The 14,519-nt window shown below is 29.2% G+C and overlaps 1 protein-coding gene across 4 annotated transcripts in view; it reads left to right on the top strand.

The window, feature by feature from the left end:
- The window catches only part of LOC115885533 (zinc finger E-box-binding homeobox protein zag-1), a 680,770-nt gene that overhangs the window by 632,217 nt on the left and 34,034 nt on the right, over positions 1-14,519 (top strand). The window lies entirely within an intron of this gene.

Genomic DNA, 14,519 nt, shown 5'->3' with positions numbered 1-14,519 from the left:
ACCGCGCCGAACAACATAGAAAAACCTGAGCCCGAGCATAAATCTTTCATTTTCTATTTATTTTGTCCTTACCGTTTTTGTTTTACAACTAAAAGTTTAGCGCCAGCTCTCCAAACAACATTATTCCTTTTGTGACGCCTTGTCATATTGAATTATTCCATTTGGATGGAGTCCAATTTTATAGAACGCTTTTGTATCGTGTATCGTTCGAAAAAAATACTTTTTCTGATACTGGTTGCACTTTTATTACTTTTTATTTGTTATTATTCATTTAATAATAGTTATTTATTATATAGTGTATTACAATAATTATTAATGAGATAAAATACAATTTGAACGTGATGATAGAGTGATCTAGAATGGGGATCAATGGAGACCAATCGAAATGACAGATGTCATTTGTTTTTTATATTTTTGTTTACATTTGGATTCAAGTATTTTCTATACAGGATGGTCCGAATGTAACTTAGGCAGCATATTCACAGCAGTTCACAAAAATAAAATGGACAAAAATAAATGATGGTTTGTGATATGTCTGACGTTACTTCCACATAGCTGTCTAATTAGTCCAACTTTAACAACTAGTTATCATTTTGTGTCAGTGAAAACAAAAAAAAAATTCTCAGAAATTTGCCGAAAATGCAAACTTATTCTACATCAGACAGAATTGATATTATTCTATTGTATTGTCTAAATATTCCCGAACAGCCAGGGTCCTATGTGCCGGGCAGCCATCCATTTGGTACCAAACTTCCTGATTTTCCTTAGCGGCATCATGTAAAGCAGGTAAAATATGATTTTCGAGTAGTTCCAAATAATATTCTGCATTTAAATTTCGCGTAAGAAATAATGGCCCGATAATATTGTGTCCGAATATCCCTGCCCAAAGATTTACTTTCTGTGGATATTGCGTCCTTGTTTCGACAAACCAGTGTTGGTTTTCTTTGTTCCAATATCGATAATTTTGAACATTGGGTTCATTATTTAAGGTAAACGTGCATTCGTCAGTGAAACATACGTTATTTTAAAAATTCCCTATCCGTGTTTGCTCTTTCCATCATATCGAAACAAAACGCCTGTCGCCGTATTTCGTCCCCATCTCGTAGCTCTTGGTGCTTTTCATATTTGAAGGAATAGTATTTATGTCGGTTCAAAATTCGAAACGCTGTAGTGTGATCTATTCCTATTTCATCCTCAAATTTCCTTGTGCTGATCTTTCCATCATTCTCTTCCACGCACAATAAAACTTCCAAGTCGGTATCATTTCTTGCATTTTCTCTTTGTTCCTGTCTTGTTTCACATCTGCAGTTATTTATTAGGGTACGTTTTTTTTTTGGTCTCAAATCTCTGGATATTCCTTGCGATTGTAGATTTTCCAGGTATCGGTCTATTCGGATACAGAGCAGCAAACATGTCCGACACCTTTTGATAACTATTTCCTTGATAATGCCATTTAATCATCAATACTTTTTCTTCGGTAGTGTAATTCATGGCTAATATTTTCGATGTAGGTATGAGTTTTTAATAATAATAATAAAGCACTAAATAGATAAAATAAATAAATTTCTGAAATGACAACTTCATTTGACAGTTATCTTTTACCTTGACTGGTGCTCATAAGTAAATACAGGGCCATAAGAAAGGAGAAATATTTAAAAAGAAATCGGGGATAACTCGTAAACGGGCTAATTAAAAATATCTAAAGTTATTCTTTTGAACTGTGGGTTTTAGTGCTCTTCAATAAACTTAAATAGAAATATTCTCTAAAATAATTAGGAAAGTCAATAATTGACTCCATGTCCCGCTCGACGATGCAACACCCGGTATACTATTGCTGTTGCAATATAAAAACTTGTAACATCAAAGGTTCCAGTAATAGTATATAGTTTAACATTATGATTTTTTTGAAATAAAAATTTAAAAACTAAAACTTCATGGAGATAAACAAATATATGGCAGTTTAAAAATATACAGCTTTAGTTATTATCATAATAATAGCAATAAATATCCAAAACGTCTTTTAATTCAATCGTGTCGCTTAAAATTAACAATATATTCTGCCGGGCTGATTTAGAAAAGAGAGAGAGCCGTTGACGTTGAACATTATTGATGTAGTTTACCAGGATCAGAATGCGATATAGCTTTAATATCTGTCATATAAAGTACATTAAAAATGTCGGTGTAGGAGAAAATTTACGGTCCAAATTAATTGATTCCGTAATTTATCGCCGCAGTCAAGGTTAGTTGTCTGCCATTTTGTTCTGGATTGATGACAGCAAATGAATCGAGTTGACATTGTACACTTTTTTTCCCGGAGCGGCATGATTTACGTTACGTATTTAGATGACGATTATTTTTCAGTTAAATTTCTGCTTTGGCAAAATTACCGTATAGGGCTTACGAGCTAACAGAACATATTTAGGGCCATTTCTGGATAATTACCTTTATTTTTTATCCTCGTACAATATCACCAAATAATATTCGCAGCCATAGGCGTATCCGTTTTTATACAGGGAGAAATAAGTGCAAGTATTTTAACTGGTAGTGTATTGCGGCCTTAGAAATACGGCGCCTATGAGGTATTTTTTTTGCGACAATTTGTTTTTGAAAATTTGAAGTTTTGTTTTAATTTTGGAAATTTTTTAGTTTTAAGTTAAATAAAAACACTAAATCGCCACAATACACCAAAACACTTTTACTTTTACACTGGACGCGCGTTTCGCTAACCATCATCAGCAGATGATGATAAACTAGTTTAGCAACCAAACGCGCGTCCAGTGTAAAAGTAAAAGTGTTTTGGTGTATTGTGGTGATTTAGTGTTTTTATTTTGCTGTGTAACACCAAAGGTTCCAACCCTCAACTGTAAGTTTTAAGTTAAAAAACATAATTTCTTGATAATATGGCAACATACGTAGTAGCTTAAATTTACATGAAAAAAAAATCCAAAAAATATCCAGTGGTTCTCAAAATTTTGGCAAAAAATCTTTTTATTTGGTTATTTTGTTTGAAACACGCCTATGATTTTTTTACGAAAAAAAAAGTTGAAAATTTTATACAGGGTCCGGCAATAGTGCGTCGGGCATCTGTAGCTCCTAGAATAAAAAATTTGGGAATTTTGTTTAAGTACAAACCTAAAGTATTTACCAAGATGTATTTCAGGAAAATATTTTCATTTCTATAGGGTGGCTCAAAAAAGTGTGAGTGGACCTGGATGATTTTTTCTGGAAAAATGGAACACCCTGTATATTATTGCATTTTTGGAGTTCTTTCAGATCACTTTACATAACCCTACGATATGAATAAATATATTTCGATTGTTTTAGAGATACTAAAAAATAAATCAAAAATATATATTTTTCAGCCCTTTTTAAAAAAATTATTAGAAATACAAGAACTGTTCTGAAATCAGAACTATATTAGGTATTTACTTTAGATGGTCTGTACTTACTTTGTTATAAATATGAAAACCGTAAATCATACAGGATGTTCAAAATTCTACGCCAAACTTTCTAAAATATAAAATAATGTTTCTTCGTTTTTTTTAAATGGAACACCCTGTATATTATTTTTTCAGTAGACGGAGAACTTAAAAATGAACATTTTTTGTATTTAAAGTATTTCAAAGTTTTTAACGGTTTCGCAGATATTTGCAGTTTTATATTTCATAAGGCATTTTCCACAGTAAATTTTATCAAAGCCACCCAATGATTTTTCTCTCGTATTTTACCGTTGAAAGCGCCATATGAAATAATACTGCGTGTATCTGCGAAACCGTTAAAAATTTTGAAATACTCTAAATACAAAAAATGTTCATTTTTTAATTCTCCATCTAACAAAAAAATAATATACAGGGTGTTCCATTTAAAACAACAAAGAAAAAATATTTTATATTTTAGAAAGTTTGGCGTAGAATCATGAACATCCTGTATGGTTTACGATTACCTTATATATATATATAGCAAAGTAAGAACAGACCATCTAAAGTAAATACCTAATATAGTTTTGATTTCAGAACAGTTCTTCCATTTTTAATAATTTTTTTAAGAAGGGCTGAAAAATATATATTTTTGATTTATTTTTTAATATCTCTGAAACTATCGAAATATATTTATTCATATCTTAGAGTTATGTAAAGTGATCTGAAAGGAATCCAAAAATGCAATAATATACAGGGTGTTCCATTTAAAAAAAATCCAGGTTCACTCACACTTTTTTGAGCCACCCTATAGAAGTTAAAATATTTTCCTGAAATACATCCTGATACATACTTTAGCTTTACACTTAAACAAAATTCTCAAGTTTTTTATTCTAGGAGCTACAGATGCCCGACGCACTATTGCCGGACCCTGTATTTTTCTTGACATTTTCCGGGAAATTTTAAAAACTTTTTAGTGCCACTTGATTATTCACCTGAGGCGTCGAATAAGGAGAAAAACCTGGTGAAAAAGCCTTAAGCGCCTGTTATCGCCGACGGTTCTCAAAATGTTGCCTTTATTTTTTAAATTTTCAAAGTTAAATAACTAGGTTATTTTAAACAAAATGGATAGGGTATATAGAATAGAATATACTAAATTACATTTAAAATAATAATAATTAAAAGCATACCTGGTGTTTGTTTTTCAAAGTGACTATTCTTGTATAATTTTTCTACAGCCTTTCTACAATTCTCTGACAGGTTTTAATCTTCTTGTTAGTGTGTCTTAATCTCCATCTTAAAAATGACACCTCCTTAACATTAATTATGACATACGCCTATATTTACCTCTTTCCCCAATACATTTTAACATTTTATCTAGAAATAATTTTTTGTAGTAATTTAAACTGAACCAAGTTTATAACTAATATTTCGCGCATTGGTAACCTCAAAAATATTTGACATACTTTTTATTGTGTACACATTTTTTACTAAGGGTATAGGTAAGAAAACCACAAAGTTTTAACATCCCTACACCTGCATGAGTACGAATTTTCTGTTTAGGCCAAGGAGACGAGGTTTCGAGCTTATACCCCATCATCACGACGACTTTGGTAGTCTTCCTCAAGCTCAAAACAGAAAAATGGCGTAACCGTCTAGGTCTAGCCATAGACAAGTGCTGCTTTAAACAGAAAATTCGCACAAAAGCAGATGTACGGCTGTTCAGACTTTGTGCTTTTCTCACATACTTTTTACTCGACTTTTTGTTGTTCATAAGATATTTTGTCAATCAAGAACAAAATATGGCAAGCGGATCTCTAAAATAATAATCATTAAAACCATACCTGCTGTTTATTTTTCAAAAAGGATATTCTTGTATATATTTCTAACGCCTCTCCATTCGTTCCCTGACAGGTAGGAATCTTGTCCATCATATTTTTCATGCAAACAGTTTTTGATTTTAACCTAAACATGCAATCAATCGTTTCTGTTTGACAGATGTTAGAGCTTCTTAAATTTCATCTTATAAATGATACCTCTTCAACATTAACTATGACATTCACCTTATTTACTTCTTTCTTCAATCCATTTTATCTGGAAATCAAGCTTTGTTGTAGTAATTTAAAGTAAACCAAGAACTAAGAAGACTTCGCGCATTTCTCAACCTCAAAAACTACACAGAACACAAAACATCCCCCTTTAGAATTTTGACTTATATGTCATGAAATATGAAATGAAAATATAAAAGAAGCGCCCCCTTGAGTTTGTTCGCGAACTAAATTCATGAAATATCAATACCTATATTAATTTATTTTTTTTAATATTACAGAAACATTTTTTTAGTTGTAATGAAATAGGTATATTAAAATTATATTATACATTTATTAAAAATTACAGTAAAAAATTGTAATTTATATGTAACATATAATTTAATTTTAATATTCCTATTTTGTCACAATAAATTTTTTTATATCAATATCCGATCATATGTAACATATAATTTAATTTTAATATTCCTATTTTATTACAATTACATTTTTATATCAATATCCGATCGAAAGTTTATATAAATAAAACAATTATTGATGTTATTATAAATTATGATATTTTCAGAGATATTACCAATAAATCAGAAAATATATATTTTTTTCAACAATCTGAAAAAAAATTCTTAAAAATTTAGAAAACTGAAAACAAAACTATTTGTAGTTGTCGTAATTAGGAACGTTACAGTTCTTACTTTGGTATAAATATGACCTTGGTCGAAAAAAATGCAGTGATGTTCAAAATGCTAAGCTAAACTAAAATAAATGTAAAATAATTTGGTAAAATAAGTACAAGTACATATTAGTAATTAATAGATGGAGAGTTAAAAATCACACATTTTTTTATATTCACAAACACAAAACGAAATAAAAAATATTGACATATTTGCGGTTTTACATATTTCATATGGTTATTTTCTAATACAGTAAATTTTTATCAAAGCCACCCAGTAATTTTTCTCTGTATTTTTACCATTGAAAGCGCCATATGAAATAATACTGTGTGTATCTGCGAAACCGTTAAAAATTTTGAAATAGTCTAAATACAATAAATATTCATTTTTAAACTCTCCATCTAATCAAAAATGGCAAACTAGCGGTTCAATTTAAAAAGGAGGGGCCAAATATTTTATATTGTAGAAAGTTTGGCGTAGAATGTTGGTCGGTCCTGTATAATTACGCTGACCATATTTATTGCACAGGCAAGCCGTCTAAATAAAATAGTTATTAATTGTAATTTCAGAATTCAGTTTATTATCCACAGTTTATCTTTTAAGAAGGGCTGTAATATATAGGTGGTATATTTATTTTCAATATCTCATAAATTTAATTATAGCCTATTCATATGTTAAGAGGTTATGTAACGAATGGACCTGTACATGAAGCCAAAATGCATTAATGTATTAGTAAGTTTAATTAAAAATTACCCTTAGCGCAAAGTACGCCAACAGAAGTGAGTTAATAGGTAAGAAGAAATAAAGTTGGAATAACATTTAGCATTTTAGTACTTAATTCAGTCGAAACAATTGGTAGAGTTGCACTAAAACAAAATTCTCAAGAAGACATTGCCAGGAGCATTACAGATGCCCTCCTCACTAAGAACACAGAACACAAATATACATTTAGCATTTATATACTTATATATAGTATATATATATATATGGAAATATATATGTTTATTGATGAGGATGGGATACCTATATATAAGTAAATATATATATATATATACCATATATGCTATATATATATATATTACAAGCTGATTTTTTAGTTGTAATGAATCTAGGGATATTAAAAACTTATATTATACATTTATTAAAAATTACAATAAAAAAATTGTAATTTAAAACATGTAACATATAATTTAATTTGAATATTCCTATTTTGTCACAAAACTAAAAATATTTATATCAATACCCGATCGAAAGTTTATAAAAATAAAACAATTATTGATGTTATTATAAATTATGTATTTTACATACCTATAAACAGAAAAAAAACGTACTAAACAATTCGAATCTTTCTGGGGATTTGGAAAACGAGAAAAAAACTGCCATTTTTGTTGTCGTAATTAGGAACTTTACAGTTCTTCGCAAGTTTGCGACCTTGGTCGAAAAAATCCAGTGCAATTAAATATAAGTAATTAAAATAAAATGTACTTGGTAAAATAAGTACAAGTACAGTAATAATTAACGAGGAAATTGCCAAAATCACACACCGAATATTCACAAAACACAACGAAATAAAAATATTGACATATTTAAAAACTATATTTATTGATAGTAATTAATATTTTTTGGTTCATATTGTAATTACTAATAAAAAGTAAACATTATAATGTAAGCATGTAAATTTTATGTATAATAAAAATTTAAATCACATACTTTCATTTATAAATGACAGTGTGGACCATTTAAATTTGATTTTACATACATGACATAAAATTGTTAAGATTCATTTGAAGTTTTACATATTGTCGAGGTAAAATTATGCCTACTTATTTTATGTGTAACAATAATTACAGTTACTTCAATGTTAAATTTATAGCAGTATAACTTTTTTATTTATAATAATGATACTTAAACATTATGACACTTGTTGGTTTGCAAATATAACATTAAATTGCAGAGCAAAAATATATTTTAATTGAATTATGTGGTATTAACTTGCTTTTCTTCAACTAATAATAAATTTGTTGTATAAAAACCTGACTCCAGAACATACAAACCTTATATACAGCACACATAAAGAGCTCCTATGTTTCAATAATTATTCTAAGTTATTTTTAAATTAATATGCACAATTACATACCTAAAATGCCGAAACTACCTGAAGTAATACTACACTGAAACAATCTTTCTATCAATATATTAATATATTTCAAAAATAGCAGGTATGTATCATATCAATTTAAGATATTACATTTATTTGTTTCAACCATGGTTCAAAATTTCTCTCGTATAAAAGCCGGCCTTCAAATTTAAGTTTGTAGCTTATTCCTAGATTCATAGTTCCAAAGAGTTTCGTTAAATCATGTCATTTGTCAAAACTAACTACAGCATAACTGGTATAATAGGGGAAAGTCTACTTATGGTATAGGTATCCCCGTTCTCATCAACAAACAAAGTTTTTACCAATTGTTTCGACTGAATTAAGTACTTAAAAATATTAAATGTTATTCTAACTAAATTCTTCCCTCCTATTAACTTACTTCTGTTGGCGTACTTTGCGCTAAAAGGTAAAATAAATAAAATGCTAATACAACTGAAAAATACACTTGTACGGAAACCATTGGTTTATAACCCTTTTAACATATATAGGCCTAAATATTTAAATTTATGAAATTGAATATTAATATACAACCTGATATTAACGTCAAAATGAAGAAGGTAAACTGTGAGATAATAAACGTAATTCTATTACAATTAATAAATATTTTATTTTACGGCTTGCCTGTCAATGTTGGTCGGCCATATTGGCGCCGGACCGACCAGCTGCTTAAAAAGCCGAAACAGCGAAATGTTGGCCTCCTTTTTAAATTTGCCGCTAGTTTTGGCGCCAATATGGCGGTAATTGCGGTACTTTATATATCTAGGGACTTTACTTTTTAATGACTAGCAGCGCCTCTAGTGTTTGTTCGCACAGTATAGGTTTTACTTCCAGTTATTGCTACAGAAAATGTTCTAGAGGGGGATGCTTTGTGTTCTGGTTTATTTCAAAAATGACAGCTCATACATAAATATGACTGAAGTGACGGACCGACGGACGAATGCATATAAACTCACCTTAAGACTTTTTTAGAAATCAAGCACAAAATAAGACAAGAAGATATATTAAATTACCTCTAAAATAATAATCATTAAAAGCATACCTGCTGTTCATTTTTCAAAAAGCCTATTCTTGTATATTTTTCTAACGCCGTTCTATTCGTTCCCTGACAGGTAGGAATCTTCTCCATCATATTTCTATTGCAAACAGTTTTTGATCTTAACATCAACATTCGATCAATCGCCTCTGTTTAACGCATGTTATCGCTTCTTAAAACTCCACTTAAAAATGACACCTCCTCAACATTAATGATGACATATACCTTTGTTTACCTCTTCTCTCCAATCCATTTCATCTCGGATTCAAACTTCTTTGGCGTCATGTAAATCTGAAATTATATCTAAGAATAACTCGCGCATGTAACGTAAATGTTTAGACATTAAAATAATATTTTTACCGCTCGCTGCGCGACCATATTGTACCTACATTTGTTAGCCGGCATTTTTGCGCCTAACAAAGGCCTTTAATTTAACGGTAGATATACAAGGTACACGTAGTCGTGTGCTTAACAGGGGAAACAATTAAACCAACTTAAAATTTATTAGGGACTTCCTGTCACAAATAATTATAAAACTACTTTACGCTTTTATGCCACGTATGTGTTTATTTTTTTGAATGAAAATGTGGTTCGTTTAGTCTTATTTTACGCAATTTGTTTTTTTTTTGTTCATTAACATGAAAAAAGGAGAAATGTAAGAGTATATTTAGGAATGTTCTTTAACTGCAACGTTTTTTATACAGGGTGGTCTGAACTGTATTCCGGATACTTTGGCATCATTTTCTGTGGATAAAAATAAGTAAAAAAGTTCGTATAAATGTATGTCCTAAAATACTTAGTTTTGGAGATACAAAGTGTAGAAATTTTATTTTTATTTCGATTTTTTCCAAATAATTTCTGGAATAACGTCAATATTTGGATGAAAATTGATGACTGGGAGTTTTTTGGCATGTGAAATTTGATTTTGATGTCAATATGACTCCTACTTGGAGAGGACACCACATATTACATATTTTTTAACTGGTTTGAAGACTAATAACTTTTCGTTCGTACCTGTAAAGACCACTGAGGTACAATAATATACATTTCTGACGTTTTTTTATGTAAAAAAGGTCTCTTGGTAAAAATCGCTACGAGTAATGGTTCTCCAGATAGTTGAAATCGAAATTATCAATACCTGTCATCATTGACATAAATTAAACTTAATTAAAAATAGTTATTAGACTGAAATCATAAATGTGAAATGTTTTTGTGGCAAAAGTTCAACAGAAACTGTTTTATCATCATTTTTTTTGAAGAAAAAATTATGATTAATTTAAAAAAAGGAACTTTTTTACTTATTTTCATCTACGGACCATGCTGCAGAAGTTTCCGGAGTACAGTTTGGACCACCCTGTATATCTATACATGTATAAATATAATTAAAAATATAATATGATGCCCTTATTATTGCAAATTGATTAAATACTATTTATATTTTATATAAAAAAATGTCTAAGTTTACCTTCGTGTCGTTTTTTTGGATATGTAATTATAACGTACAAACATACATATTATGAGACAAATTTGATCTAATGGCAGTAAATACAGGGTGTTTCAAAAAACATGTGCCATCTATCGTGGGGACGTAAAGATAAGATTTATTTTTAATACCAACAGGATACTTTTTAAATTTCATTCGAATCACTAAAAGCACCTGAAAGAAAGTCATAATAAATCGCAAAAAAAATTAAGACTTTAACGCCCTGTATAACTACGAAACAAAGTAGAATCGGACCTATATCCATATAAAAATAAATCTTATTTTTACGTGAGGAATCTCTTCACGAGAGATAGCACATTAAGTACCTACCTCAGAATTTCGCAATTTTTATTTTTTTAGTCGAAAGCTCTATTGCTATAGAACAGTTTAAAAGAAAAAAATCCTTGTATGAAGCACTTTTGAACCAAAACAAATCATTTAAAAGTGTCTAAAATGCTAACCAATCTATCACAGTAAATTATTAAAATATAAAAAACCACAGCTTACATAAAGCTTACACCCTCAGCTTGCCCCCCACAGCTTACACCCTCCACAAAGAAAAAATAACCAAAGCAACCCAAATCCTAACCAATCTAATAATATTTTTGTAAAATCACAGTTAATTATTAAAATATAAAAACCACAGCTTAACACCCTGCTCCACAAAGAAAAGCTAACCAAAGCAATTCAAATGCTCAAAAAAAATGCTCTATTTTTTCAATATGCTCTATTTACAGTAATCTTTCTAACAAAACAATGAAAAGTGTGAAATTCCGAGGTATAGTCTATAAAATGAATAACTTTGAATTTTGACCGTTATTTTTTACCAACATGGCAAATATCAAATCCCTCTATCCAAAAAGTTACTGATATTCTTTAAAATGAGTGCCTGAACGAATCAGATAGGTAACTCTTTTTACTTTCATGAAATAGAAAAGGAAAATAATAAAACAAGTGACAGTTCTTCCTCTTCTTGCAAAAATCGACGCGAAATGTCATAATTGACAAAAGTAAAATTTCATCAGCTTTTGACATTTCTAAATATCAGCCCAATGCCGTCTCTAATAGAACAGCCTCGGAGCGAGATTTATGACGTCACGCTAGTTAGATACCACGGATTAATAAATATGTTGTAGAATCCATGGAAAACATAATTATTCCTCGTATTTTTGGTTTGTATTTTAAAAATGATATAGTTTACATAAAATATACATAATATACAGTTAATAAATACAATATATATATACCTATTTATAGTAATAAATACTTTGGCAAATATACTATGAACCATACAAATGCAGCAAATGTTTTACAATATACAAATAATGATTAGGCACATAAGATAATGGGTAAAATGTAAAATATATTTTAAATTTTGGGATTTGAAAATCGATCTAATTTAACAAAAAACATTCAATATCTACTAATAGTGATATATTATCATTTGCATTTACAAAATTTATATGTATATTTTGAAAGCATCAATGTTTGAAAAATTTATATTTGCAAATAATACAATATCATAGGAAAAAAGGGGTCAGCGATGGCTATGAAATAAAGATCGCTGTCATTTTATATGTAAAATTATTCTAAAATTTTTGATTTTCTTGGGATTTAGGTTCGGGAAAAACGCTGATTAAGTTTTCATTATTTTTTTTGGTTTAAAAAAAAACGTTATAGCTAACGTTTATAGCCTTCATCAGTGTTGTGTCATATGAAAAAAATAGTGTCGAATATAATCCATAAAATTACATATACGAGGAATAATTATGTTTTCCATGTATTCTACAACATATTTATTATCCGTAGTATCCAACTAGAGTGACGTCATAAAATTCGTGGCTGTTCTATTAGAGACGGCATTGCATCATCATGGCCGCAAAAGTTGCTAACTTAATAAAATTAGCACTAGGAAAGCCCGCGAGAACTGTCAAATTCAAAGTTAATCGTTTCACAGACTATACCTAAAGCTTACTAGAGCCAGCACATGTTTTTGAAACACTCTGTATAAACTCAGTGATTATGTAATATTTATTTATTTAAGGTTGTGTATTCCATTAGTATTTTTAATTATTATTTATTACTGCACTGACTACACAGGAAGTATACTTTTCAAAAATGTCATGTTACTTTACGAAATCTTCGGTTCCTATATTTTAAAACATATCACCATCAGTCAAGTATTTTGTTTCCACATATCAATATATATTATAGAAAAACATTTTATTGTTAACCTAAACTATCATTTTAACGTATACCTACCCTACTTTCTCAACTGTAAAACATTAGTATGATGGAATCCACTGAAAGCCACCTACTGCTATGATTATTTTATATTTCATAATCGAACAGAGAGAAAATATCTCAGAGTTAACAAAACATACGACATCACACCTTCACGGAATCTCAGCAACGACTGAAATATTCTAGCTAAGAATAACTATCAATATTTTTCTAATTACATAACACATTATCGTTTAATCGGGACAATAATAATATTCAAACAATAATAAAATATATATAGTTCTTCTCCGAAAAGTATTCGTTCCATAGTTTGCCGAAAAATGTCGCTCCCTTATTATTAACACCTGATCCATAATAATTATTTTTTTTATAAGAACCACTGTATTATAAATCACTAATGCGTACGCATAAAAACTATTATTTTCATTTTAATTGTAAAACAATATTTTAATGGAAATGAATTGTTATACAGGGTGAGCCTTAAATAAGTGCAAATATTTTCAGGGCTGGTAGATCTCCATAAAAAGAAACATATTTTCTCTTTGCCGTTTCTGAAATAAGACCAAAATAACCAAGATATTTTACTTTAAAATTACAAAAAAGGTTAAAATTCTGGATTTTCATTCTTGTAAATTTAATCTAACACCTATATTACCATATGAAGATATTTTTAACTAAAAAATAAATAAATTTCAAAAAAAAAAATAAAAAAAATTCAATTTTTAATTTTTTTCATGAAAAAAACCCTGATAGACGTGTTTCTTGGGTAGAAATATACGGATACTACCCCAAAAACTATTTGCACTTGTATATTCGTTTAAAAATAAATATTTCTAAAATTAGAACAATAATAATTATCGTTCCCCTATACTATACTCGTATAGATGGGCGGGAAAGTGAAATAGCAAAAGCGGTTCCACCGTTTCCACGGAAATTTCAAATAAAATAGTTCCAGCCCCAGGCGCTAGGTGGTAGTGTAATTAATTTTTAGGTTAAGAAGTTGCTACTAGTTATTGCCAGATGGCGTTAAATCAGAATTTTTTTGTAGTTTCCATAGTTTCCAAGGGCCATTGTCATCCTATTGTCAAATTCTCAAAAAATATTGTCGTTGTCATAGCGTCAATCATAATATTATCAAATGATTATCAAAACGTTTTTCAAACTATAATTTGTTATAATATGTGTTTTAATTAGACAATTCCTTTTGTTTGTGGCCCTAAAAATATAATGTAAGTCTTTTATTGTTGTCATTTAAGTACCTATTTATATTTACTCCATTTACAAAACCTTGGGGTATTACGTTGGTCTTATTTTATTATAATAACCATAATTTATACAATAAATAATATTTATTGTATAAATTATACTGTTAAATCTTATTTTTTACACATCACAACGATACTTGTTATTAGTATTGTTGAATTTGTGTAAAAAATAAGATTTAATAGGTCAAATTTAATTATTTT

Source organism: Sitophilus oryzae, unplaced genomic scaffold, assembly GCF_002938485.1.
Source record: "Sitophilus oryzae breed Bouriz unplaced genomic scaffold, Soryzae_2.0 scaffold_396_pilon_pilon, whole genome shotgun sequence".
NCBI classification, from domain to species: domain Eukaryota; kingdom Metazoa; phylum Arthropoda; class Insecta; order Coleoptera; family Curculionidae; genus Sitophilus; species Sitophilus oryzae.
Note: the sequence above shows the minus strand (reverse complement) of the source record. Positions and strands in the feature narration are given on the sequence as shown.